The 27,444-nt window shown below is 37.7% G+C and overlaps 1 protein-coding gene across 14 annotated transcripts in view; it reads right to left on the bottom strand.

Annotated features, from left to right (window-relative positions):
* Positions 1 to 27,444, bottom strand: part of ADGRL3 (adhesion G protein-coupled receptor L3) — an 826,419-nt gene that overhangs the window by 241,574 nt on the left and 557,401 nt on the right. The window lies entirely within an intron of this gene.

Genomic DNA, 27,444 nt, shown 5'->3' with positions numbered 1-27,444 from the left:
CATCTGACAATTCAAGTAGCCAACATGGGAAAAATAAGCCAATACTAAAATACCAGTGTTACTTGAGTAACAAGACAGCCACTGAGTAATGCTAAGTAGGTTTGTTTGTGGTTCTTCTCAACTCCAATCACAGGAAACAAAGTTACAGCACAATTCAACTCTTCAGTAAGCTTCTTAATTCTTCAGGCCTTATGACAATTAGGTGACTAAAACTTAAAACCCTCTCCTTAGGATTTTCAAACTTGGTATAGAAAGAGAGAGAGCTGTATACAGTATTCTTTCCACATTAAGTATAATGTGAATCTCTGCAGATGCAGCATACAGGGGAGAGCCCCCCCCCCCCAAAAATAGAAACTGAAGTGCTCACAAGCTCAAAAATAAAGAACTATTCTGAGTATAATCTCCTTAATACAAATTAGAGTAGCTTGGTGATTTACTCTGATGCTCTTAGAACTGACCCATCCTATGAAAACTTTCAAACTTAACACTTACTAATGTAAAGTATAAGTTATTTCCAATTAATGTGTTCATAAATTATTTCCTAACTAGATTTTTTTTAGTGGCATTTTTCCCAATGTATTCCAAGTTCCAAATAAAAGTGGTTGAGTTGCTTGACCAGATATTAACAGGTTATTAAATCTACAATGTATCCAAAGGAATGTCCCAACAATACTATAACAAGTCACTGCAGAGAATCCTCTCTCTGGGAAAGTATATTTATATTCCCACCCTGGGAATGCAAGAGTTCACCAGGCCTCCACATCACATCCGCCGCAGACCTACACTGTAAGATCAGAGACTACTCTTGACCTAACTTACTGGCAATACCTCTAGGGGCACTGGCTCTACTCAGATTCCAAGTAGCTCGGGTTGGAGGAAATGCAGGGAGTCCCGTGATGAGCCTCCTTTTGTCTATCATTCACAGTCTGCTTTACCATGTCATCAACCAGACTCCGCTGCCCCAGAAGAGATGCCAAATCCATCACAGTGTGTTTGGTGTATATGAAACAGGATATAGACAGCAAGGGGAAGGGTATGAGTTTTTTGAACATTCATTTAATCATTGAAATTGTGGCATTTTTCTGAAGTGATGCTATTTGCTATATTGTCTTCTTGCTTTTTCCTCTGTTTCCTCTTCCCCTCTTCTTCCTTTTTCTATGTGAATGCAATATTCATAAATACATTTACGTTTACATAAGAAGACAAAGTATCCTCTTTTTCCCCTTCTTTTTCTATATACACCATATTCCCAAATTGCCAAGTCTGGTTGATTCTGTCTCATTGTTAAAATTTTTCTCTCTCTCCAATCACCACTATCTACGTTCAGCCCCCTATCATCAGTGAATGAAAACAGTGGCCTTTTAACATTCTTCCTAATAAAAGCTCAACACCAGAGAAAAATGCGAATATTGGTATTTCAATATCTATTGAGACAGATAAAATAAAAACTCAGGATTTATAAAATAAAATCATTGACACTAAGCATTTAACGCAATTCAAATATAAAATTTAGCACCATATTTTAAAATATAAGGTGAACTGATTTCTTAAAATTATAAACAGCATAAATGATTCTAATATATAGTTTGCATATAAAATTAACAGAATGTTCCAAAAAGGAAACATAAAAATTAAGAAAATTTCATAATTTGAAAATTAAATATTATCTATTAACATTAATATTTAAATAATATATTTTTTATTAATATTAAGCATTAGCCTTTACAAAGTATATGTCAGTAGAGTCATTGCTGGGATATAAGCCCATTTTTTTGTGCAGATTTTTCCAGCTGATGGGAAATTATCTTTGATTTCATACTACTCAGTGGAGTAGTAAGGTGATAGTTAAAAGCTATCTCCAAGTATTTCTCTGACTCCTTGAGTTTAAGTAATGCCATCTCTCATTTGTACTTTTGAAGGGAACTTTTTGAATAGCTTAAATTTTTAATGGGGACTCTAAATCTTTTCACTGATAATGAGCTATAGTTTTTGTTTCAAATAAAGCATTTTGAGTTCTTCTTTGTCCGTTAGTTTGATCATGTAAAAATGAAGATTCATAGCACTTAACTGTATTAGTTAAATAATCTCATGGTCAAATTTACTTATTCAAGAAGTTTTTGAAATAGAGTAAAAATTAATTTTAAAATAGAGGCTCCATTTTTAATTGTCTTCCTTCTCTTCTTGAGAATTATATAGGTACTAAAGAATGTTTTCTAAATAAATGCACCTTCCTTTAGTTAGATATTTTATCTAGCATATAACGCTCAGGGAAGAGAAGAGATCTGTAATCATTTTTGTTCTGATAAAACTGCATTATCATGTGTGTGGTCCTAAGATTTGCCCGCCTGTTGTATCAATCACACAAATCACGCACAAGGAACAAAGACATAGTATCACAAGATGTTTGCTTGCTGTGATTCTAGACTTGCCAAGTTTGAATTATGTCTTTTAGCATAGATTTGATACATCATTGTGTTCTATTTGATCCAGATTTCAGATTTTAAAAGACTACAGTATCCCACCAAAATGTATTTAACGATAGCAGCACATAATGAAAATCAATGTTCTTTATTTTTCTCTAAAATTACCCTATTCAAACCATCCTCTACCTTTTGCCAGAGGCATCTCGTAGGTTATAAATTGGAATGCGTTACTCCCCAGGTTAAAATCCTTAAATGGTTTCTATCTGCCATCCAAACAAAGGCTGGACTCCTTTTCTTCATGCCTAGAGCCCTTATGGGTTTCTTTCTCCAGCTCATTTATAACGTTTTCCCATCTTGTATCTGTACTCTTAAATCACACAAAATTACCAGTAGTTTCCCAACTGCCCCCTGTTCTTTTGGCCTCAGGGTATTTGCATATGCTGCAGCGGTCCTGCCCCCATTTCTACCTGGTAATTCCTATGTATTCTTTAGGGCTTAGATTGGATGCCATCTCCATCAGGGAACCTTTCCAAATTTAACAAGACAGGGTTATATACTAAAGTGTGTTTTGTCAAGACTATTTCCTTAACTTTTAGCCTTGTTGTCTGACTAAGAGTTAATAAGCTCTCAGCCAAGATAGATGAATATCAGGGATAGGTCAAGGAAGCAAAGGAGAGTCCAGTTGTAAAATTTCACAGAGATGGAAAAGGATAAATAGAAGGAAACAGCAAATGGGGCAGCTATATGTCTCCACAGTTGATGGGCTGAAAAAGTTATTTCATAAATGCATTTCACTCTACATTAAGAAAATTCAAGGAGATAATTCAAAGAGAAAATAAGCAGGGAGAATATAAAGCCTCCTCTTTCCTCAGATGACCTTATCTCAGAACAATCATACTTAAATTGAATATACTTTTGTGAAGCAATAACACTGATAAAATATTTTTTAAAGTTCAATTTGTTATGAAATACATTACAAGGACTTGGCTTAATAAAGGAACACTAATGTTAAGGGTCAGTATAGAACTTATTTCCTTGGATCTGTGCTGCAGAGAGATGTCTACAAGCAGGGTCATATCATTCCATTCGTCTTTAAACAGAATAAAAGTCAATTTTAAAAGCTGTCCCTGATCTCCCACCCCTTCCCTTCCATTTATTGCCATGTAAGACTCCCAAGGGCTCTGCTCAGTGCTAGCTTTTGGCAGAATAAGCACTACTATTGATAAACGTGTTGTTACCAGTGCCCAGGAAAGAATCTGTCTTATTGCTAGATACTGTGAAAAAAGATCTGGATTCACTGAAGAGTCAGAGCAACACACGTTGGCCAAGTTCCGGCCTATATCATATGCCATCAAGAGTCCGTCTCTCTCTACTTCCAGGAAGGATCTGACACTTTTCCAGTGCATACTGTTATTGAGTCTTACCTGATGATACACCTAGTTTCATAAAACTATGTGTTTTTAAGTACCTCATATGCTTGAGGTTGTGTATCAGGGAAAGGCTACTATGTAAAAGAAAATAAGCTTGAGTGATTGTTTATATAAAACACTTAAACAAAATTGTGCAATCTTCCTTATATTGTCATTCTTATAGTATTTTCATAAAAGTAACCAAAAAAGCCCTCCATGTTAACATTTTCCCCTCATAATTAACCTTATTTCCAAAAGAAATTTTTAATTCTCCTGTCCCCTGAAATGTATTGACCATGGCTTATTTCATTCTAATGATTTGATTTATTCTGTTTAATTCTTTTGTTCAGCCTGCCTTGAAAAGAATAAATACTATTTTGAATGTTACTACAGATTATACTCTGTGGAGGACACTAATGGAAAACAGCGAAAATAATGAACATCTGTATAGTGCTTTACATCCTGCAATGTTTTTCCTTATCTCTAGTATTCATTGAATTCTGATTAAAAACTGTGTAGAGTAATTATAACTATGAAATCATAACTTTACAAATGAGAAAACATAGGCTCAACTGGTAAGTGAATCATAATCATAAGTAGTAAGTAAATCAGTGCCCTCTAGTTCCATATTCCATATTTTTCATAATATGCTTTCAAAAGTGGCAGCCTGAATTATTTCAAGCATTCTACAAGTCTTCCGACGCTTTAAGAATAGACTGAAGGAACTAAAATGATTATAATAAAACATTACTATTCTTGATCACAAAACATTTATTATTTGGGATTAACTTTGTTAACGGACTTGTTTTCCCCCAAAATTCATATGTTGAAGCCCCATTCCACATGTAACTATATTTGGAGATAGGCCTTTAAAGAGGTATTAAGATGCAATGAGTTCCTAAGGGTGGGGCCCTAATATACAGAACTGGCATCCTTGTAAGAGCAGAGATTCCAGGGAAACATGAGCGCAGGTTACAGGCCACGTGAGGACACGGTGAGAGAGTGACCATCTTAAATTAAGGAGAGAGGCCTCAGGAAAAACCAATCCCGCTGGTACCGTGATCTTCAACGTTTGGCCATCAGAACTGTGTTCATTCCAACATAAAACATTTTGGCTGACTACAGAACATTTCCTTCTCCCTACTTTCCAGAGTATTTATTTAAATCCAAGGTCAATTATTGATGAACTCTTCTCAAGGGCCTGACAGAGGAAATAAGTAAACCAAACGATAACAATGCTGCAAGTGGCTTTTGGCTACTTGCGCAGTGCTCTTGGTGGAATAAAGAAATTCTGCCTGACCTCCATGGATATCAGTAGGTGGCAGAAGATCTGGTTACATCTAGTTTTTAAAAAGAAACATCAATATTACCAATCATGAAATTTTCCAATTCTTTTCAGAATCCATCTATAATACCTAGCTTTACGGTCCCTTAAAGTAGTGAAATTCCATATACTATCAGTCATGTAGAGTTACATTTATTTTTGTAATTTGATACATTGTATTATCTGATTCTCTCATAGGATATTATCCTTACTGTAAATAAAGGAAACTATCTGTTCAAATAAACATGAACTTGTAATGACCTTATCATGTGAGGTAATAAGGTAAAATATAAGACTTTGAGGGCACCTTATTAAAATTATCTGCTACGTATTTAGCCTCTACCAAGCCAAGAATTGTGCTGTATGTTTTATATATGTGCTCTAACTTAGTGTTCTTAATAAGCTTAGGGTGGCTATACTTCATTTTGGAGATGAAAGAAGTCAAATTAAGTAATTCTCCCAAGCTTATATAGCTGGCAAGTGATAGGACAAGTATTCTAAGCCCAAGTCTATCAAAATCTCTCCCTTTCTATTAGGATGATGCTGTTGTTTAAAATTTAGACAAAATTTAATCACAGAAACATATATGTGAAAACTCTTAGTAAACCTGGAATAATTCGTCCCCAATACTGCTCACATATACTTTAACTGGTGTTGCTATGGCCTGGACCTGTTGTGTAGTTCTTGAGTACTTATCAAGGACCTGGCACCACTTCGAGCACTCTCCAGAAACTGGCCCATTCAATTCTGACATCAAAGCTGTACTATTAATTATCATCATTTGCAGATGGTGAAACTGAAGCACCAAGAGATTCAGTAATTTTTCAAAGGTTCAAAGTTCATAACGAGAAACAACCCGGGCACACTTTTAACCACACTAACCCAGATGGAACACTGAGAACCTGAACTTGACCCACAAGAAAGCTGCTGCTGTTGAGACTGGAGGAAGTAATTCGCTTTGAGCTAATTTCTGTTTATGGCATGTTTAATTCTCCTAAAGTAAGGACCCTTGAGGAGAACAAAAACAACAACAAAAAATTATAAAATCCAGAAAACTTAGTACCGTATTCAGCATACAAGTAGGCAATAAACAACTGGCAAACAATACTGTGAAATACAGCTGGCTTTTCTGGAGCATATATTATGTGCCTAGAAGTGTGCTAATGCTCTACATGCATTCTTGAGGTACAGAGAGGCTAAGCGAATTTCCTAACTTCACATAGTTAAGAAGTGGTAAAGCCAGGATTTTAATACAGATAGTTGACTCTAAAACCCATGTGTAATCCATATTATCTGACAAAGATTTAAAGTCATTTTTTAAAGTATCAAGTTTGGACTATATTATCTGCCTACAAAAGAGCTCATTTCTAGGAATTATAACATTAATTCATCCCATCTATATTTCTTTATCAACTATCATATTACAGGCGTAGTACTGTGAACAAAATGTGAGTATCATTATCATGTTCCTTGTCCTCATTGAAGTCCTAAGAACGTTTATAGAAAAAGCTACTGAAGAAGATAGGAAATAGGAAGAGGAGAAACATACTAATATATTTATTCATTCAATATGTATTTATTGCTGTTTGCTTTATATTACACATTGTGCCAAACAGCAGGAATTCAGAGATGAAGCAAAGAGTGCTGCTTCAATTAGATTTTAATATACTGTATTTTGGGAAGGTATAAAAGCATTAATTATTCTCTGTGCCACTTAGAAAGGAAAAAAAAAATCTCTGCCAATTAAACTCTGACATGCCTTCAAGCGTTAGGAACATTTCAACTTATAAAATGTTAAAAGATGAAATCATAAGACTCTTAGAGTTGTTAAAATACCATAACAGCAGAAATGTCTCCACATAATACAGTGAGATAAATAATGGTTTAAAAGAGATGTGACTTTGGACAAATTATAACATCTCTTTGTGCTTTAGTTTTTTTTGTTTTTCACTAAATGGAGATAATAATATACATACTTATTTGAGAGAAAAAAAGTGGCAATATGGATTTAAAGTAGACTTAGCAAAGTAAATGACAAAGACCAACAGATTAATAAATGTTTACTATCAGTACTAATATTGTTAGTCATTCCCTAATACATTCAAGGATTATTGATTGCTTACCATGTGTCAATTGCTATTCTAAATGTTGGGGATACAGAAATAAATAACAAAAACAACAAAAGATGAAAAGCCCTGACCTCATACAGCTTACATTTTAGTAGGATAAATAGGACAAAAATTAAAATATATAGCATATTAGATATTAAAAAGTGCTAAAGATAAGAAGAAAAAAATAAAACCGGGGAAAGTAACAGGAAGTCTTGGAAGAAGCGAACTGCAATTTTTAATAGGGTGTCAGGCATTTCCATGCTGTTAAGATGACAAGGAAGCTCTGATGGAACTGGAGGACTCAGAGATGTGAATAACTGGGGAGCATTCCAGGTAGTAGGAACAGTATCTGCAAAAGCCCTACTCAGTGAGATGGCCAGAATGGCTGGAGCAACATGAGGGAAAGCCAGTATGAAATGATATCAGAGCGATGGTGAGTGACTGGGGTGATTGTACAATACACACAGGTATGGTGAAGACTATGGCATTTACTCTGTCTGGTGTGGGAAGCCACGTAAGGTTCTGAACAAAGAAAAGACACAGTCAGACTTAGGTTCACCTGGGTTGTTGTGTTTAAGAGTGACTGAATGGGAGAAGAATGGAAGTAGGGAGAACAATATTTGACTATACATCTGAGGTTTCAGTGGTGCTGATGACTAGAATCCTATGGATCACATACATATATACACAAGGGCACAAGGGTGTGAGGGAGGTCATGGCTTTTAAGTACATATACTATGATCCTCACTGGCACACAGTAGGCCTTCAATAACTGTTGGTGGAATTGAGCTGTTTGCTTTTTCATTTTAACAAAAGAAGTTAGCCTTTCTCATGTAAATTCTTCTTGAGCTCCATATCAATTACTATCATTTATTCAAAATTGAAACAAACACACTGACAAATTGAATTCACCAGTATGAAAATGTTCCTGAGAATTCCTGACTTATAACCAACAGAATTATGTTGGTGTTCTCATTACTGTAAAATTTCTAGAAGTTTTGATTTATGAGGATATTAAGTAAATTTAGGTGGTGACAAAAGCACACAAACAAACAAAAAAACTGAGGGAATAAATTCAATTGAATCTGAGTTTACTGATTTTTCAACAACCAGTAAAACACTCAAGGAGTGTAAGTAGTTGAACTGATGACAGGATTTAGAATAATTCCTTACTCCCAGCCTCAATATTGTATTTTATTCCCTTAGTTTTGACATCATTGTTATCCAGTTACAGGAGTCATTGCCTAATATTTCCAGTGACATACGTTTTATTATTAACTTGTGAATTGTAGTTTACCTATGAAGACAAAGTGATACCAAAATGTAAGGGATATATGTGATTTATTTATAGGTATGAAGTTAAAATAAATTCAAGAAAAATAAAATTATTCTCTGTATTTGGAAATGAAATACTCAAAGTGAATAGTAAAGAAGAGCTCATAATTTAAGCTCCAAGTTTTTTTTTTAAGAAAGCAATTTTAGTAACTTTGATCTACTGCAGATGCTTGAAAAATATGTATGTGCTTGTCTCTGTTACATATGCACAAGCTTCTAAGAAACTGATAAAATGTAAGGCCCTATTTCAAGGTGGCTACTTTTCTTGGTTATTTGTTTTGTTGTTTATGTTTAGAGTCTGGTAAAAAGAAGGACATTGTATTGCTTTCTAAGTACTTCAAAATATTGCTTAAAAACAAACTTTAAAAAATTAAAAACATACACAGTAACACAAACTTTTAAAAAAATCAAAAACATACACAGTAACACAAATGGGAGGGCCAAACGGCTGCGAGAATGGGACTACTGGGTTGAATAAAACAGGGCTCCTCTCCTCAAGGAGTGTACAGGGTGTGCAGGCTCACTGTGGTATGAGCTGTAGAAAGTCAAATTCTGGCTGTGCCCATCATCTCACTAGCACTGGTGAGGTCAGTAAACATTTCATTTTTGTCATGTAATTTACATTATCTGTTGAGGCAAATGTTTTCGACTAGTCCTCAAGTTGGGAATTTAGTAACTTCTCTTTACTCAAACATGCACCAAACAATTTATTTTCTTTCTAACATCATGCCAACTGTGCCTGCTCATCACCTTCTAAATTAATAGCATAATAAAAGCCTCACCATTTTGCTTTCAACTGATGTTTTTCTTTATAAGAGGATGAGGTGATACATTCCATAAGTAGTAATAAATGGGTCAGAGAAGCAAATTGCTCAGGAAAAATCTGCCCACAGGATAATAATTTTCAAGTTTTTCTACTAAAAGCATACATATATATATACACACACATACACACACTTATTTATATACACAGATATATATGTACATATACACACAAACACATGCACATCACACATGCAGTATTTCAAATTGCTAGGAAAATAAGTATATAAAATGCATACTGGTTATATTGAGCTCTTTTACTTCAACAGAACTAGATTCATTTTCAGAGACTTTGAAGGCTTCATAAAACAGTATATTTACTGTATTAATAATACAATAAAGGACAGTGAGGTATACTGGAAAGAACATTTATTTTAGGTTCAAATGTTAGGTAATCATCTACTAACTGTGTGGATCTGGGAAAAAATTAATCTTCTCGAAAGTCAGAATTTCCTCATCTTTAAAACTCTGGATTTTAAAAATGTGGATTCTTATATTTATTTTGATAATACTGACATACAAAAGACATTCAGTAATAGTAACATTATTACAATCAAATGCAGGTTATTCTCAGATGCATTTGACTCTGTTTCAGGAGAGCTACAAATGGCCATCTAAGTTAACAAGTTGAACTATTTCCTAAATTTATATAATAAGAACTGAAGTTAGACTAGCCTGAAGTAAAAGTATAAAGTTTATTTTTTTCACTTCAATCTCTGAGGGGCACTTAAAACCCCACTAGTAATCTACCCCCTGTTATCCAAACCAGCTTTGGGAAAGGTATGTGCTATTGTCACTTGTACTCCAACGGGAAATAATTTTAAAGTAAGAATAATGTAAATAAAGAGAAAAATATTTTTCAAAACAACTTTTCTGCTCTATAGTATTTCAAAACTTGAAATGAAAAAAAAATTATGGGTATACAGGATATAAAAATTTTTTTTTCCAAAAAAATTCAATATTTAATTTTGAAAGTAAAATGGGAGGGACAGGGAAAGACAGGGACATTTTAAATGAAAATTGAAATATATACTATGAAGAATACTAAGCTATTTTGGACTCAAAATTACAGATAGCTCACATAATTTAGGAGCCTACAAGTGGTAACAGAAGTCTATCAATCATTTGATCTCTCAGAAGCACAGCCTAGTCTTCATATAGGAGAGTATCAAAAATTTGTATGGCAAGTTTTAGACTCTTTTGGTAGCCCAGAAGCCCCACAAAGACAGACTCTTGCTCTTTTGCTCAGAATGATCCTCAGTGCCTTCAACAGCCTGGGACATAGAGGAGGTTGCTCAATTAGTATGTGTTCAATAAAGGCACTCTAACAACAACCAGCTTGATTCATCACAAAATATTAGCATTAAGACTTGCAGATTTGATCCTTGTTGAGCCAAGGGAATATTGTCTTTCTTATTCTTCACCACCAATCCCACTCTAACCTAAGCTTGTTTTATTACAATAGCCTTTTAAAAATTTTGTTGTTTTGAAATAAGTATAGACTCACAGGAAGCTGCAAAAATACTACAAAGAGTCTCTTCTTTTACTTTCCACCAATGGTGAGAACTTACATGACTATAGTATAATATCAAAACCAGGAAACTGGCATTGGTACATAGCTCTTAATTTGACTACAGACTTTATTTAGTTTTCCCCATTTTTAAACTTGCATTCATTTATGTGTATGTGTATGTGTAATTCTGTGGAATTGTTTCTTACGTGTAGATGTGTGTGACCACCACCACATGGAAGATACAAAACTGTTCCATCACTACAGCAGTACCTCTGCCACCTCTCTGTATTCATACCTACACACCCTGTTCCTATCTCCTGGCAACCTCTTCTATTCTCCACCTCTACAGTTTCATCCTTTCAAGAATGTTATGCAATTAGAATCATAAGAATGAAACCTTTTGAGATTGACTTTTTTTCTCTGAGCATAATGCTTTTGAGGTCCATCTAGTCAGTTGCAGCTATCAATAGCTACATCATTCCCCTGAATCATCACATGAATACCTATACTCCATCTTTCACCTTGTACCTGGAATGATCTTTGAAAACTGCCATCTGACTTGTTGCTGTTTAAAAGCTCACAACTGATCTTATTATAAATTCAAAATTTTTAAACATGGCTTTAAAAGCCTTCTAATCCTCACCCTCCCTACTTCTCAAGCCTCCACTGATGCCTTCCTGCCTTTGTTCTCTCCCTTCTAACCATCCTGGATATATTTCCTGAGTCTTAAAAAGGCCCCTCTCATCTTCAATGATATGAATGTTTCTTTCCGGAACATGCTCTTCTCAGTCATAACTATTTTCTCTCTCACATCCCACCCCTTTCACTCGGCTGAGTTACTAATCTTTTCCATAGCTGTGATTTATAGTGATTGCACACAGAAAATGGAAAAGAATGAATGAAATTGCCATTTTGGATTACTCATAATTGTATTCAGTATATGTTTACAATTTTTTGGATATTACTCAGCTAAAAATTCAAGATTTCATTCTTTCTGGAAGTGATGAATTTTTGCACCACTAGTTACACAGAGCCACATGAAGGAGTGTCTGCATATGAGTTCCTGCTCTTGTGATAAATTTTTGCACCACTAGTTACACAGAGCCACATGAAGGAGTGTCTGCTACAAGTTCCTGCTCTTGCACTTTCTAGCTGTGAAACTTCGGGCAAATCTCTAAAACAGAATACATGTTAGTTTCCTTTAAAAATTTAGGTAAAATAGACTTATGAATGAGAATGCAATATTGTATATATAGTACACAATTTCTGACACATAATAGGTACTTAAGAAGTATTTTGTGTATGTGTATAAGATATGCAAATAGTGCAAACATCAAAGGAAGTTATTTGAAGGAAACAAAAAATCTATATGACTATATAATTTCCATGTCCCCCCAAATTATGAAATGAGTACAATTCTATAAAACAGAAATTCTGAATTCTCCTCTGAAAGTGAAAAGTATACTTGCTATCTACCATAATGCAATTTTCTCAGTCATCACATATGTATTAAATACAACAGAATGTCTTACAGTATATCTAATAGATCAAACAGTATCCAAATCTATTTATATTTATTTGTACATTTTTAAGAAGAACACAAATGCACAAAAGATTCATTGTAATCGTAAAACTCTTACTCATTAATATTTGTGCCTCCTTGTTTAACAATGAATCTCTTTAATATTAAACCGGTGTAGTATCACATTTTCACTGAAATTAATTTCTAATACTGTAGAAATTAATCTGGCTTGTATTAAAACCAAAGGAAAACATAGTTGCATATCTAAAAATTAAGATTCAGTGTATACTTAAAGTAAACAGAGAAAGTTCCCCAGTGAGGATCTAGCAAACAAAATTTATTATAAAATGACAAATTTATTATAACAAGTTTAATTTATGGTAGAGAGAGATATAATACCTATTTTTATTACGTAACTCACATTACTTTCAGTTGTTAGTTATCCTATTTACCCTATTTACAATTGTATATTTTAACTGCAGATTAACTAGCAATGAAGAAGAACCCAAGATGGCCTTTCTACTTTCCAAATCCCCAACATCTAAGTTCCAAATAATGTGAAAAATTTTAATACAGAGAAAGAAAATGAAACAGAAGAGTGGGCACTTTCACACTTCTGTGTCATTCCTTACTTACCCTTAAGTGTGGGTCAGGATCTGTACTTAATTCTACCCTATAGAAACAGGCAACTGTAGTGGAATGTATGTAATTACATGCATATATGTAAATACATACATATAATCATAAAGTCTGAGAAGACTTTCCCATCCAGCTTTGCAAAGTATGTTGCCATGTTGTGAACTGTCTATGGGGAGCCATAGGACAAGGAACTGAAGACAACAGCCAGCAAGAAACTGAAGCCCTCAGTCTGATGGTGTGCAAGGTACTGAATGCTACCAACAACCACATAAGCTTGGTAACAGATTCTTCCCTAGTTGAGCATTGAGATGAGAACTCATCCCTGTGTGGCAGTACGATTTCAGCCTTGTAAAAGAACCATCTAATCTGCGTCTGGACTTCTGACCCACAGAATCTCTGAGATAATGAGCATGCATGTTTTATGCCTTTGTGGTAGTACTGTTATACAGCAGTAGCTAATACAAGTTCTAACTATTTCATAACTTGTAAACGTTTGTGAATTAGAATGTAAAATTTGATAGGATTTGGTTTCACAACCAAGAGGGCAGGAATTCCCAATCTATTGACAATTCTTTGTTGTGTGTGTGTGGGGGGGTGGGTGGGTGTGGTGTGTGTATAGTTGTCTTGTGCATTGTAGGATGTTTACCAATATCCTTGGACTTTCTGTACTGGATGCCAGTAGTACTCCCTACCTCGAGTTGTGACAATCAAAATACCTCTAGAAACAGCCAAATGCCCTTTAAGGGGAAAATCACCTATATTTGAGAGCCACTGATGTAGTGGAATTTCTTCATTTACCTCTAATCTGTATTTGCTCAATGAGAAGGCTTCTGCATGCTGATAATGGTTTTAGGATCTTGTAAATATATATTAATCTAAACATGAAATGGCTGGATGGTTGCTTTTCAATTTGTGAAATGGCTCAAAGTCTGTAAATAAAAGGAAATTGGATGGCTTTCAAAAACATAGATTATGCCTTTCACTTTCTAGTGATTCTACACTTCTAAGACACATTTTCACAAATTGCATATTAATATTTAAAAACAGTTTTATTTTGCTGTTTTACTTAAGGAGAACATGCGTAACAGCATACCAGGAAATTAATGAAAAGCACAAAATACAAAGCATCCCAATTGCATGCTTGAATTGGGTCAAGGACGGGGGAAGTGGCTGAGAGAAAAGGGAAACTGTGGTGACTTCATGCTTTTTGATTTCAGAGATCACACTGCACAGAATAAATTCTGCAAGCCTCTTGTTTACTACATTAGATCTGCGGTCCATAGATGTTCAAATGCCTCTAGTGTTCAGTTGCTTTCGGAATGAGAAATGTGAGAATAAAACTTCTTGCTTCAATGCCACTGCATTTGATGATCACAAATGATTAGCTTTCACATAAGGATATCTCATAGATGTGTTCTCAAGTTAAACATTTAAGGAAGAAATCACGAAAAACAAACCTGCTCTCTGAAACTAGTTTATATCTTCCCTTTCTCATTTATTATACAGTTGGATTCACATCATTAACATGCAAATCATACTGCACTACAGTGCAATTTAAACAAAGAACTGGAAGCAGGGCCTGTGATTTCCTTATGGGCTGATAAATAGATTTTTGCCTTAAGAGAATAAAATAAACTCTAGTCATTTTATGTTTACATTTTTGGGACTGGTAATAATTTTAAAACTGAACCAAAAAATTACTACTCTACTCACCTTGCCCATGGACATTGTCTAATTTACCTGATTTTAGAGTTAACAAGGTTAACTGGAAAAATATTCTGGCTTTTTTTGTTTGTTTGTTTGTTTGTTCATTTTTTTCTAGAAGAGAAAATGTTTTATTTTGTCTGAATTTCTACTCTTGCTTTTTAAAATAAGGTTAACATTGAGACTAGAAACTAACTTGAGGCTGATTAAATAAGTATCTGACTTAAACCATGAGAGAAAAGTCTAAAATAAAATAATGAATAAACAAATGTAAATCATCTTATGAATTATATGTCCTCAGTGTTATCAGTACTTCAAGGTACATAACAATATATACTATTATGGAAAGGGTGGGAGAATGAAAAACAGTTTCAGAGACCCCTTCTTACTAGAGAGAGAGAGAATCCCCTGCCGCCAAGAAGGGAACTTAACTACGAAAGATCATTACAACCTGCTGCTCACTGCCTTTCCAAGTTTCTCTCCTGCCTATGGGATATAAGACTAAATTCTTTAGTGTATATACATCAGATCCTCAGACATGGGGCTTCTCCTTTCCTCTACAGTCTTATTTATAATCACACCCCACTGGCTATCCTCGGCTCCAGCTATTTAAAAACTAGTGTAGTGTCCAAACAAACTAGGCTGTTTGAGATGTGGGTTTACCTGTCACTTCTTTTATGTAGTACCTAATTCAGTCATTGAACAAACATTTATTGAACACCTATTATGTGCTAGAGACTAGAGCTACAGCAACAAATTAATACGCAAAAATCCTTCCCTTCATGAGGAGGCAAATAATAAACAAGATAAAATATCTGCTAGATAGTAACATGTGCAAAGGAGAAAAATTTTGAAATTTAGACTGGTGGTCAAGGCAGGCCCAACTGAAAGGTGACATTTGAAGACAGTGAAGCAGTGAGCCATACAGATAACTGAGGAAGATCACTCCAAATAGAAGGAACATAAGTAAAGGGAACATGCTTCTCTGTATTCTTATTTCTTTAACTTTTAAAAAGTAACAGTTTTATTGAGATACATTTCACATATCACACAATTTAGCCATTCAGAGTCCACAATTCAATGGTTTTTAGTATATTCATAGAAGTGTGTCCCATCACCACAATCTATTTTAGAATAATTTTATCACCTCCAAAAGAAATCCAATACCCATTAGAAGTAGGTCCCCTCTCTCCCCAACTCTCTAGCTCTAGGAGCAACTACTTTACTTTCTATCTCTACAGGTTTGCCTGTTTCAGACGTTTCATATAAATGGAATCATACAATATGTGGATTTTGTGACTATTTTCTTTAGCATAATGTTTTCAACGTTTATCTATGTCACAGAATGAATCAGTACTTGACTCCTTTTTATCACCAAATAATATTCTACATACGAGTATATCACATTTTATTTATCCATTCATTCGTTGATGGACATTTGGATTGTTTCCACTCTTTGTCCATTAGAAACAAATGATGCTATAAACATTTGTGTACCTTTTTTAAAAATGTGAACATATGTTTGAGTTTTCTTGGGTAGATTACCTAGAAGGGAAACTGCCAAGTCATACGGTGGCTCTATGTTTAACCATTTGAAAAATTACCAGATTGTTTTCCAAAGTGGCCACATGATTTTACAATCCTACCAGCAGTCTGTGAGCATTCCAATTTCTCCATATCCTTGCCAACACTTCTAGTTATCTGTCTTTCATTACAGTCTAGGAGTCAGAAATTGTATATAACTGTAGTTTTGTTTTGCATTTCCCTGATGGCTAATAATGTTGACGGTCTTTGCAAGCATTCGTTGTACTTTCGCATGTCTTCCTTGGAGAAATGTCTATTCAGATCCTTTGTCTAATTTTTAATTGGGAATTTGTACTATTATTATTGAGCTGTAAGAATTCTTTATATATTTTGAACATCTCTTATCAGATATGAGTTGCAAATAATTTATCCAATTATGTTGGTGTCTTCTCACTTTCTTGACAGTGCCCTTCAAAGTATAGTTGGTTTTCATTTTGATGAAGAATGATCTATTTGTTTCTGTGTTGCTTCTGCTTTTCATGTCATATCCAAGAAACCATTATCTAATCCAAAGTTGTAAAGATATTTTCCTATGCTTTCTTCTAATTTTTAGTTCAGCTCTTATATTTAGGTTTATGATCCATTTTGAGTTAATTTCCATGTATGGTATAAGGTATGAGTCCAACTCCAGTCATTGGCATGTAGATATCCAACTGTTCCAGCACAATTTGATGAAAAGACGACTATTCTCTTCCCACTAAATTGTCTTGCCCCTAACTTCTTATCTCTAGTGTGCCCCTACTCATCATTCAAAACAAACCAATTTCTACTTAGGCTGTCAACAATTATAGTACTGTGTCATTTTAAATCTCAAATCAGTGCAGTGAGTAACACAAGAACAGAAATTATGTTGTGTTTTGTTTTTCTTTCATTTTTGAATCTCTCAATGCCTTCTACACAGTAGGCACTTGGTATCTGTTTGGTAAGTTAAAGACAGACCTTTCAAATGGTTCTTGAATGATTGGCAGTACTCTGATGACTAACAGTACCAATGGAAGGCATTTAAATTTGGGTTGCAAAGCTACAAAAGTAGGGTGAAGTGATACTTTCCAAAAATTTGAATGACTTGCTAAGGACTGTAATTGCCTACTAAATTAGAAATTAAAACTTCTGTTGAGGTTTATGAGCAGAGAATGAAGTGCTGTTTTCAGGAGAATAACTTGGCTATAGAATATAGAATATAAAAGGAAAAAAAGAAAGAGGTTTAAAGAATAATTTGGAAGTTATAACAAATAGTAGAGTTAAAGGACAATAGGGTAATAATGGCACTGGTAATAGAAAAGGTAGTATGCATTTTAAAATGCAGTCCTATTATTAGTTTGTTAATGGAAAAAAATTATAACCTTTCTTTTCATATTTCCATTTAAGGGACTATATCACAAGGAAATTTTACAAAAGAAATCCATATATTTATATAGAGTGATGTATAGCATGCTGTATATTAGGGAGGAGATGAAGAGACATACACACACAGTTTGAGAATGGCTTAAATGGCCATAGATTATTGCTACTAAAAGTGAAAAACACATAAGCTACACAGATATATCTAAGAGTTTACACAAGATCTAAGACAAAAAAGAGAAAACATACAAGATCCAACAATATGTGTCTAATTATTATAACCATGTAAAAATTGAGTAACTGGCATAGCACTGGAAAGGAGTATAAATACTAATACATGCTAAAAGGTATAGCTTGCATTTCTGGATTGAATTATGTAAATTTGCTAAGTAATCAACAGAGAGGGAAAAAAACCCTTCTGCTCGTATTGTTCTATACAGACTATCTTATGTTCTTTGAGTTTGTCTCAAATTTCTTATTTTATTGGGACTTATATATTTGTCTCAAATTTCTTATTTTACTGAGATAAAACCTTATATAGCAATGTTATCAAGAATAATATTGCATTTATCATGCTGGAGAGGATCTGGAGAAAAGGGAACACTCCTACATTACTGGTGGGAATTCAGTTTGGTGCAGCCATTATGGAAACAGTATGGAGATTCCTCAAAAACTAAAAATAGACTAACCATATGATTCAGCAATCCCACTCCTGGGCATATATCCAGAGGGAAACTTAAGTCAAAAAGACACATGCACCCCAATGTTCATAGCAGCAGTATTTACAATAGCCAAGACATGGAAACAACCTAAATGTCCATCAACAGATGACTGAATAAGGAAGTTGTAGTATATTTATACAATGGAATACTACTCAGCCATAAAAACAGACAAAAATAATGACATTTGCAGCAATATGGATGGACCTGGAGATCATCATTCTAAGTGAAGTAAGCCAGAAAGAGAAAGAAAAATATCATATGATATCACTTACATGTGTAATCTAAAAAAAAAAAAAAAAAAAGACAAATGAACTTATTTTCAAAACAGAAACAGACTCACAGACATAGAAAACAAACTTATGGTTACGGAGTGGGGGTGGGAGGGATAAATTGGGAGTTCGAGATTTGAAGATACTAATATCTATAAAATAGATAAATAACAAGTCCATACTGTATAGCAGTAGGGAACTATATTCCATATCTCGTAGTAATTTATGGTGAAAAAGAATATGAAAACTAATATAAGTATGTTCATGTATGACTGAAGCATTATAGTATATACCAGAAATTGACACAACATTGTAAACTAACTATACTTCAATAAAAATACATAGACAAAAAAAAGAATAATATTGCATTTATCACATCAAAATAATAACTTATTTATATTAAGTATATTACCACTTATGATCCTATATATTTAATCAGAAAATTGTTAACAACAACAAAAATCAATCTGTAATATATTATGCTGACCTAATGAAAGACTGACATTTCATATCAACCTGCGTATTATGAAAGACATCTAGAATGTGAAAATAATTTTAAAAGGTTCTCTGCTGTACCGTTTTATAAAATAATTTTAGTTTTATTTCTTTTTTGGAATATGGTATATGTTCAAGTAACTGTCATCAAAAACACACAATGGCAACATTTTGATTAAGTGACATTTCCTATGAAGATGAAAAGGTATATAAATTCACCTTTATCATGAAGGCAAAAATCCATTACCAGTATTCCAAAGTTATTTGGTAAAACTTTAAGATAAGGGTTATTCAAATAACTTTAAAAAATGATACTGCTCTTTCTCAGTGGAACAACTTCAAACAGCAAAATAAAACTCTTTGCTCATATTTTATGGTAAACATTTGACAAACTTACTAGTCTAATGTGTTGCTGAACAGACTCTGTATACCATTAATGCACAATTCAAGTTGATTTTACAGTCCTACTTTGAAGTCTATACACAGTATCTGATCTTAGACTACATTAGATCCTCTTTAAAATCAACTTCAGTTAAATTCATTTGTTTGGTAATGGTTTGGAAGAAAAAAAAAGTACTGCATCATTGCAAGGGCAATGCTAGTAACTACCAAAAGCAACTTCTCAGAAGTACTGCAGGGAGTCAAAATAAGTCTGACTCCTAAGATGGATCTCTACCTAACCAAGTGAAATTTGCTCTGGCTTCATTCCTTACTACCTTTCTCAATTCCTACTCCTAGTTCACCTGGCTGAATACCTTCCCACACAGTTATCTTTTCCACCTCCTGCCTCTCTTTCCCCTTATAATGGTCTTCCTCCTCCTTTTAATTCTTTAAATTACCTTTGGGTGTTGATACGATTATCTCAAAAAATTTTACATTTAGAAGTAAGTTTCTGTTTGGTTTAATCTAACCAGTTATAATGCAAATATTCTTTAGTGTATGTGTTAAAAAATAGATATTGGCTAACATCAAACTACCTTCTCAATGTTTTTAAATCTAGGAAATAGAATTTGAAGGCAAAGTACACAAGAATTTTCTATGTTGTAATGAAAAGAAGCTGCAACAAAGTCAAAATGATTTTTATAGAGTCTGTATATAATATCTACTGTGCCTATAGTTGACCCTCAGGGAATATACTTGAATGCCAAGAGCTTCAGAAGGTTCTTCTTTAGCCTTGTTTAATTTTGTTATTCAGCAAGCACGTGGATGGTTGATCAATGTGACACTACCTTTAATCCCTAAAACAGAATTACGACAGACTAAGAACATAATCTTCCCTCAAGTGGGCTTGAGGGTGTGCTCGGGGGAGACATGCATTTTAGTTAATGCCATGACGTGGAAGGACTCTTCAGTGAAGTCTGGCTGTACAGGGAGTTCCTTAATTATGATGTTTCAAAAGGCATACTGGAAAGGTTGGAGGCATTTTGAAATATAAGTGCTTTCCAGCCTTACTATGGACAGGAAGGAAGTGAGTGAAGTAGCTTTAGGCCAGTACCAATAGCATCTGAGTTCCTCCTGACGGAGAGAACATATACGCTAAGTTCAGACTGACTAGCTCCAGAGCAGACAAATCTGATGTCAGTAGATTGCAGATGTTCTTGAGTAAGAGCTTGCACAAGTGATGAGACCATGAAGAACACACTACAGTGAGAAGGGTGAGCTGTGCCACCGTCAAGTGTATTTAAGGTACTGAAGAGTTGTGGCATTGCTTCCCTTTCATTTAAACCTATTGAGAAAGGATTCATGGTGTGAAGGAAAAGCTGAGCTGGTCTAACAAGATAACTCACAGGTCTAGGAATGTGAAGGAGAGGCTGGGCTGGGCTAACAAGTCTAAGTATTGGAATACCGATCTGAGTTCTGCTGGACTAACTTGTAAATCTAAGTTAATTAGTGTTGGTTTGCTGTTTATGTTTTTTGCTAGCCAGCTGGATTCTCAAAGATACATATCTGGCTTTGGAATGTTGGTTTGGTGTCTCCCCACCTCCACTTTTGTGATGGTAATGCTGCTAAAGCTGTTCCATGCCTATTGGCCGAATACCCCATGCTTGTACTTTACCCTATAAAACCTCATGTGCACATCTTGAAGGTGCTCAGAGCTTCGGAGCAGAAGCCCCTCTGAGCCCGCCGGCGTAATACATCTGAGTACTCCAACCCTCCGAGTGGTGCTTGTTTCTTGACTGGCCTGTTGTTTCCGTAACATTTCTGGAGGCCCCAGTGATATACAACCACGCCGGCCCCCTGAGCCGCCGGACTGGTGGCTCCGGCCGACCGGGGGACGGGATTCCGGCAGCGAACGAGATGGCGCCGCCCGACGGTATTTCGGGTTCTCTTTCATGACAGCAACTCGGCCCCCGGGTGGCTGGGCTACAACCAGATCCAGACTCCATGGAGGGACGGACAGACTCACCAGGTGGCCATCCGGACAAGGGAGGAACCCCCGGGAGGTATCAGGTCCTGTCCCATTGGACAGAAGAGGAGGCTGATCCTCTCCTACAGGAAACAGGATATTGGTATTGGTGGGAAGAATGTTGTTAACCTCTGTGTGTGTGTGTGTGAGTGAATGAGCGGCCTGTGAAGTGTGCGATCAGGCTCGAGTTTGTAGCTCCACGGCATTCTGCTACGGAGTTCGAGTGAGTCCCAACCTGCGGTTCCATGGTGACCTCATACGGCTCAGGGCGGTATCGGTCCCTCAGGGTCCCGATCGGAGTCAGCAGCTTATACTGACCCGCCAAAGCTAAGAGGCACCTTCGTCCCCGCGAGGGGAGCGGCCAGGCGGACGCAACGAAAACCCTCCCTTGTCTTGTCTGCGACACCGGCACAGGGTGGCCACACTGGGAGGGAAAAGGACATAGACAGCCAATGAGTCAACGCCCCTGTGCCCTCGGAGGCTAGGATGCTATTTCTTTGAAAAGTCTCCTACCTGATTCTGTTACAGAACACCCGAGACTTAGTGTTTCCCTACAGAACAGACCCAAGTAGTGCCCCTTTTGCCTAGCCCCAGACCCCCAGGACTCAAGTTTAGAAGATGAATTCCTTCAGGACCGGGCTCACCCGGCCTTGGAGGTCCCTTTACTAGTCCATTTGTTTTACCATCTGCCGTCAGTCCCACGCCCCTGATATGTTAGTTCAGGATATAGACAGGATTTAATGAAGAAAGTCCCTGGAACTGCTTGAGGCCTTGAGCTCCAGAGACATCAGCTGTGACTGGAACCCAGACTCCCTGGCCAAATTAGCCTTCAAACAACTCAGAGACCCAGCAAGAGAGCAGTCTCTCTGGGAACTCAGTGTTTTGAGGAGTGAAGAAAGAAAAGATATAAAGGCTACCTTCCCAAACATCTAAAAAATGGGAGGCTCTAAGTCGAAACCCACCACTCTAGACTGCATGATTAAGAATTTCAAAAAGGGGTTCTCAAGAGACTGTGGAATTTGAATGACCCCTGGCAGGCTCCGCACTTTGTGTGAGCTTGAATGGCCGGCCTTTGGAGTCTAGTGGCCCTCAGGAGGAACTCTGGACCTAGCAACAGTGTGAGCAGTCTATCAAATAATCACTGGAACCCCAGGCCACCCAGATCAATTCCCTTACATTGACTCCTGGCTAAATATCGCCCAGACTCTACCCCATGGATTCGGTTCTGCTCCAATGGACCTGGACAATGCAAGATATTAGCAGCCCAGCCAGTCCAGGCCAAAAAGACAGAGAGAAAAAAGCCTATTTTCCATGGAGATGCAGAAGACAGATATGTCTACCCCCTCCGTATGCCCCCGGGGCACCAACACCTCCCCAGCCTGAGGACCCAGAGGCAGAGCCCAGCCCCCAGCCTGAGCCGGTAGGAAGGAGACTCCGCTCAGCACAAGCCGGGAAGCCAGCACCACCGGCCCTCCAAATGCCGCTGCAGGAGACACAAGGGCTGCAACAAGTTGGGGAAAACGGGACTGTTCGGCCCGGGCACCCCGTACTCTGCTACCAATCCTTTAGCACTACAGCCCTTCTTAATTGGTGCCATCATACTCCTTCCTACTCTGAAAAGCCGCCCAGCAACAGCAGCAGCAGCAGCCCCCGCAGCCCCGGCACCGCCTCCACCTCAGCCGCCGCCGCCTCCATGGCAACTGTCGGGGAGCGCCGGCCCCTGCCCAGTCCTGAAGCGATGCTGGGACAGCCTTGGGCTCTGCTGCAAAGTCATACAAATATTTGGTCTCTGTCCAGCCCACGATGATTTCTACTTGGTGGTGACGACTGTAATCAGGCTGTCAAGCCGCAGGCTATGATTTACCTCGTAGAGTCTATCTTCCATTCTCACCAGCCCACCTGGGAGGATGTCCTCCAGGTGCTTTTGACTCTTTTCAATACAGAGGAGAGGAGATGCATTCTCACTGAAGCACGAAAATGGCTGCAGGGCCGAGCCCCTGGGGACACAATGGATGTTGAGGGGTGGGCCATGACACATGCCCCTGACACCAGACCAGATTGGGACTTTAACACCCAAGAAGGAAGAGAAGTGCTGTGTGAGTACCAGGAAGCCATCCTACAAGGGCTAAGAGCAGGAGCCAAGAAGCCAACTAACATGTCTAAAACGACCATGGTGACCCAGAGGCCAGACGAGACCCCCACTGACTTCTATGAGAGACTATGTGAAGCATTCCAAGTCTACACTCCTTTTGATTCTGAGGCCCAAGAAAACCAGCGGATGGTCAACGCTGCCTTCGTAGCCCAATCACACCCAGATATACGCCAGAAACTCCAAAAACTGGATGGATTCGCAGGGATGAACGCTACACAGCTGCTGGAAGTAGCAAAGTTTTTGTAAACCGAGAACGGGAAGCCCAACGAGAAGCAGACCAGAGAATGAAGCAGAAAGCCGCACTCCTTTCAGCAGCCCTGGGAAAAACAAGCTTCAGCCAGAATCCTGCACCACCCCGGAAGAGGGGACCCCAACCACGGATGCCCCTGGGCCGAGACCAGTGCGCATACTGCTGGGAGACAGGACACTGGAAGAACGAGTGCCCAAACAGAAAGGATGGAAAGAGAGCACCCCTCAAAAGGCCTACTTATCAGCTGGAGCCACCAGCCAGTAATCACATCGGACTGGCTGGAGTCGACTCAGAATAGGAGAGACCGCGGTCCCTGCCCCTGGGCCCCCGGGAGCCCAAGGTCAAAATGTTTATAGGGGGCCAACCAATGACTTTTATGGTAGACCCAGGAGCAGAGTATTCTGTCTGTGGTGACCAAACCTGTAGCCCCCCTGACCAAGAAAAAGGCGACTATTATAGGGGCTACTGGGGACTCAACTGCCCGCCATTTCTGCCAACCACAATCCTGTCGAGTAGGGGGCCATCTAGTGACACATGCCATTATTCACTGTAAGGGACCATATTTAGTGGTATTAACCACCCCTACCGCTGTTAAAGTTGCAGGAGTCATCCCTTGGATCCACCACTCCAGGGTTAAGAGAGCGACTTCACCTCAGACAGAGGGTCCCTGGAAAATTGAGTGTGTCCCGGGAGACCCGCTCAAGATCAAGATCAAGAGGGACCAGAAAAGGATCGACAAGCCCTGCTCTAGCCACATCCAGAAGCTGGCTAGTCAACACACGGCCGAAGCTTGAGGAAAGCTCAACGCAGCTGTTAAATGTATTTCTTTTGTGCTCCCTTGCCTATTTCCTTGTTTGCCATACTAGCCTGCGTATTAGCAGTGGGGCTAGCTAGCGCCGCCACACCTAACTGGAACATAGGCCATAGAATCCTGATAGCTATTTTATATCTTGTTATAATTAGTGCCATCACTGCAGCATCATGTCTAAGATAATCATAAGGCTGATGTTACTGACGCTAATGCCCTCACTCTCCTTGGCTGTACAATGCACCTGCACAGAACCGGGTGACAAATGGTCCATGTACCAACCTGTATTTCCAGCTTACAAGTGAATTCAGCCATGATCTCCAACAAATAGCAGAAACCCTGGGAACTCTGCAAAATCAGATTGACTCTCTGGCCGAGGTGGTTTTACAAAACAGGAGGGGTCTGTAACTTACTCATGGCCAAAGAGGGGGGACTATGCCTCTTCCTACAATGAAGAGTGCTGTTTTTATGCCAATCAATCAGAAATTGTCAGAGAGATGGTTCAAGAGTTACAAGACCGAGTAAAAAGAGAAAACATATTTTAAATAAGAGCCCATGGACAGGCCCCTGGGGCTGGACCTCCTGGCTGGCACCGTTCATAGGTCCCTTACTCTTGATTTTTTGCAGTTCTGCTATTTGGGCCCTGTGTCCTAAACTTCTGGACCCGCTTGGTCAGTGAGTGGATAGAGGTTATATAACTTCAGATGTTAGCCTCCAATTATGAGCCCCTGCAACAGATAAGTGATGATGCTTACTCCAACTAGAGTTGTGAAAGCACCAAGAGGGGGGAATGTGAAGGAAAAGCTGGGCTGGTCTAACAAGATAACTCACAGGTCTAGGAATGTGAAGGAGAGGCTGGGCTGGGCTAACAAGTCTAAGTATTGGAATACCAATCTGAGTTCTGCTGGACTAAGTTGTAAATCTAAGTTAATTAGTGTTGGTTTGCTGTTTATGTTTTTTGCTAGCCAGCTGGATTCTCAAAGATACATATCTGGCTTTGGAATGTTGGTTTGCTGCCTCCCCGCCTCCACTTTTGTGATGATAATGCTGCTAAAGCTGTTCCATGCCTATTGGCCGAATACCCCATGCTTGTACTTTACCCTATAAAACCTCATGTGCACGTCTTGAAGGTGCTCAGAGCTTCGGAGCAGAAGCCCCTCTGAGCCCGCCGGCGTAATACATCTGAGTACTCCAACCCTCCGAGTGGTGCTTGTTTCTTGACTGGCCTGTCGTTTCCATAACAATGGGAGGGTTAATATATACGCCCTGGAGTTTGGGGAAAAAGCAGAGGAAGAAAGATCAAGATGCATAGGGTGTTAGCTACAGTTCTACTCTAAAGATGAAAGCAAGGCTGTGTAAGTTTCTCAGAGACAGTGTGAGGTCTGGAAGTCCAAGGTGACTTTTTAGAGGTGAAAAATTATATCAGCAGAAGAGGTATACAACTGAATTTCCAGGGGTACAAGGAGGAAATGTAAGCAGTCATCCAGCTGGGAGAACATGCATCATTTGTTTTCACATGAAATACAGTCAGATATTTCTCAATGGGACTTTTCAGTTTTTAAAAATCTGCCCAAGACAGAGATTCATCTTTATCCATCTTCCAGAGGAGAATTTATTCTTTACTCCATTAAAACCTGTCACATAAGACCTTTCCTGTGCCTTATCTGTCGTCCCCTCTTCACCTCCAATGCTGAACCATTTAGGAGCTACAGGCATTCCAGCCCACAGAAGACAAGGGGAAGCATCAGGTGGGGAAATGGAGAGGAAGCAGGCTTGGCATCCACTTCGCACGGCAAGCTTTCCACTTAGAGCAATGAGGAGAGGGAAAGTGTGAAATTTTACTGTCAATGAAGTTTGGAAATTTTCCTATCATAGGGAATTTCAAAAATTGGATTCTTCTTAGGACTGAAACGATGATTGTGGGGCGAAGGGAGCTATAAGGGCAGGGAAGAAACACGGGAGGATGAGAAAAAAGCTGTTTTATGACTGGACTCAATCCTTATTTAATGTAATGTATTGATTACAAACTAGTTGGTTATTTTGGTAGATTGAAATGCTGCACAACAGCCTTCCAGATACACATCGTATCTTAAAAATCCTGTCTCAAGTACAGTGCTACTGGTTCCATGTTGGTGGAAGGTAAAAGCCTAATAATTTTTTGAAGCTACTGAGATCTGAGATTTAGAATTGCTGCTGCTGTTGTTTTTAAGTAGCTTTGTGGGGGGAGGGAATTGCTAACTGCTAACAGATACAGTTATTAGTCAATCAAATATCTCTCTCAGATAATGCTTAGGTCCAGAGAAAACTGACTATAAAAATAATGGTCCATACTATCCATAATGTGACAGAATAAAAGGAATCACATCAAGAAACAACCATTACAAAAATAAATGTATTAGTATATTGGATAATCTTCCTCTATGTGAATTATTTTAAATAGCTAAAATGTATTAGCAGATTTATTATTTATTTTCATTAGAAAAAAGATTTTTTTTCCTCAAATATAGTCTAGGAGTTCAGTAGGTCTGCATGGGGATGATGTGTCCTCTAGAAGACATTTGGCAACATCTAGACAGTTTTGATTGTAACAACTAAGAGGGATGATATCCAGTCA

The sequence above is a fragment of the Camelus dromedarius genome, chromosome 1 (genome assembly GCF_036321535.1).
Source record: "Camelus dromedarius isolate mCamDro1 chromosome 1, mCamDro1.pat, whole genome shotgun sequence".
Taxonomy (NCBI): Eukaryota; Metazoa; Chordata; class Mammalia; order Artiodactyla; family Camelidae; genus Camelus; species Camelus dromedarius.
Note: the sequence above shows the minus strand (reverse complement) of the source record. Positions and strands in the feature narration are given on the sequence as shown.